General features: G+C 55.1%; 1 non-coding gene across 1 annotated transcript in view; it reads right to left on the bottom strand.

Moving 5' to 3' along the window:
* LOC126147277 (small subunit ribosomal RNA) overlaps positions 1-349 on the bottom strand; it is a 1,909-nt gene extending 1,560 nt beyond the window's left edge. The window contains exon 1 of the ribosomal RNA XR_007530137.1: positions 1-349. This exon is cut by the window's left edge and continues 1,560 nt beyond it. This is a non-coding gene — a ribosomal RNA (small subunit ribosomal RNA).
* Positions 350-2,500: the final 2,151 nt, after the last annotated feature.

The following is a 2,500-nucleotide window of genomic DNA, read 5'->3' as shown; positions in this document are numbered from 1 at the left end:
AACCTACCATCGACAGTTGATAAGGCAGACATTTGAAAGATGCGTCGCCGGTACGAGGACCGTGCGATCAGCCCAAAGTTATTCAGAGTCACCAAGGCAAACGGACCGGACGAGCCGACCGATTGGTTTTGATCTAATAAAAGCGTCCCTTCCATCTCTGGTCGGGACTCTGTTTGCATGTATTAGCTCTAGAATTACCACAGTTATCCAAGTAACGTGGGTACGATCTAAGGAACCATAACTGATTTAATGAGCCATTCGCGGTTTCACCTTAATGCGGCTTGTACTGAGACATGCATGGCTTAATCTTTGAGACAAGCATATGACTACTGGCAGGATCAACCAGGGAGCTGCGTCAACTAGAGCTGAGCAGCCGGCCGCCCGGGAGTGTGTCCCAGGGGCCCGCGCGAACACGCAAGCGTCCGCTCAATTATTCTGCAAACAGGAGGAGGCTGAGCTCCCCTGCACAATACACCTCGAAACCCTCTCAGGTCCCGGCGGCGCGCAGCGCCGTCCTAAGTACTTGGTCGGGTTCGAGAGAGGCGCAATCGCCCGGAGTTAGGCGAGTAGACGCTTTAGGTGCGACCACCCGTGCTCCCAACTGAGCTTGCCGCTGCCGACAGAGGCCCGGGAGCGTGCTGTCGTGGCATTGCCGGCGGGAGACAACACGCGCCACCTACGGTGACCGGCAGCTCCAACGCCAGCGCCACAGAAGGGCAAAGGCCCCACGTGGGTGCCGAAGCGAACTCTCCCAGCACAGCGCACGTGCCAACACGTCTGCACAACTGCGATACAAACCACCAGCGAGAACCGCTGGGGCGACCGAGCAGCAGACGGCGTCGCGGCGCCGAGTGCCGGGCGGCGGCGCATCCTCAACGCACACAGTCCTCAATCGGACCAGCACACTGCAGATGTCCACCGCGCTTCGCACCGGGCCGGCGAGGACCCACTTTGGCTGCACGGCGCCGCGCGCAGGGTGCCCCGGCGCGCAGCTGCGCCGCCTGCCGCGTCCGTCGGCCGGCGCGCCTGCCACTGGGCGCCCCCACCAGCCGGCTGTAGCGCGTGCGCCCACGCACCGCGCGGCCAGCACGCCGGGCGGCCCCCCCTCACCGGCCGGGGACAGTCCCACCCACCCACAGCCGCGTATCGCTTCACACCCAGATTCACATTCACGTTCGTTGGTATGGTGGGGACCGCTTCGTAGCTGTACCGATCGTTGCCCTCACAGATGTACCTCCAGCAAGGACAACCGCACCACAACGGGTTACCAGTTGTTCATTTGCGTAACGTCACCAGTAAACGTACACGTCCATCCCCGTTTGCAAAGTCAACTATTATTGCATGCCTGCCTGTCAGGTGTCAAGACACACTACATCCGCTCACATCCACGCAACAAAATGTGCCCGACTAGAGGGCACGTGGAAGGTGCCCCCGTACGTATGCGATGTCCATTGCGCGACCAACTGTCAACCGGCCTCTGTAGCATGTCGCAGATGTGGAACGCGGGGCACCGTGCTATCACATTGTGTGAGAAGAGACTACTACGTCTGCATACACGCGCCACTACATGAACAGACGGCTCATGCTGATCGCCATCCACTGCGTCCATTACTCCCACACGTCTCTATGGCGTACCACACTGCAATGCAGCTGTTATGGGGAGATGACACGTAGCTGTGTACACAACATTCTGAGCGGGTTGCGGTTGGACAATACATTAATGTAACGTGTCATATGCCAATTACAGAGCAGGGTAAGGCACAACTTGGGTTAGGTTAAGGCACAACTTGGGTTAGGTTAAGGCACAACTTGGGTTAGGTTAAGGCACAACTTGGGTTAGGTTAAGGCACAACTTGGGTTAGGTTAAGGCACAACTTGGGTTAGGTTAAGGCACAACTTGGGTTAGGTTAAGGCACAACTTGGGTTAGGTTAAGGCACAACGTGGGTTAGGTTAAGGCACAACGTGGGTTAGGTTAAGGCACAACGTGGGTTAGGTTAAGGCACAATGTGGGTTAGGTTAAGGCACAATGTGGGTTAGGTTAAGGCACAACGTGGGTTAGGTTAAGGCACAATGTGGGGGTAGATTGCGGTACAAATTGCATTACATTGCGGTGCAAATTGCATTACATTGCGGTGCAAATTGAGTTACATTGCGGTGCAAATTGAGTTACATTGCGGTGCAAATTGAGTTACATTGCGGTGCAAATTGAGTTACATTGCGGTGCAAATTGAGTTACATTGCGGTGCAAATTGCGTTACATTGCGGTGCAAATTGCGTTACATTGCGGTGCAAATTGCGTTACATTGCGGTGCAAATTGCGTTACATTGCGGTGCAAATTGCGTTACATTGCGGTGCAAATTGCGTTACATTGCGGTGCAAATTGCGTTACATTGCGGTGCAAATTGCGTTACATTGCGGTGCAAATTGCGTTACATTGCGGTGCAAATTGAGGTAGGTTAAGGTGCAACACAGGTTAGGTTAAGGTGCAACATAGGTTA

This window comes from Schistocerca cancellata, unplaced genomic scaffold, assembly GCF_023864275.1.
Source record: "Schistocerca cancellata isolate TAMUIC-IGC-003103 unplaced genomic scaffold, iqSchCanc2.1 HiC_scaffold_850, whole genome shotgun sequence".
Lineage (NCBI taxonomy): Eukaryota > Metazoa > Arthropoda > Insecta > Orthoptera > Acrididae > Schistocerca > Schistocerca cancellata.
The sequence above is the reverse complement of the archived record's forward strand: the minus strand, read 5'-3'. Positions and strand labels throughout refer to the sequence as shown.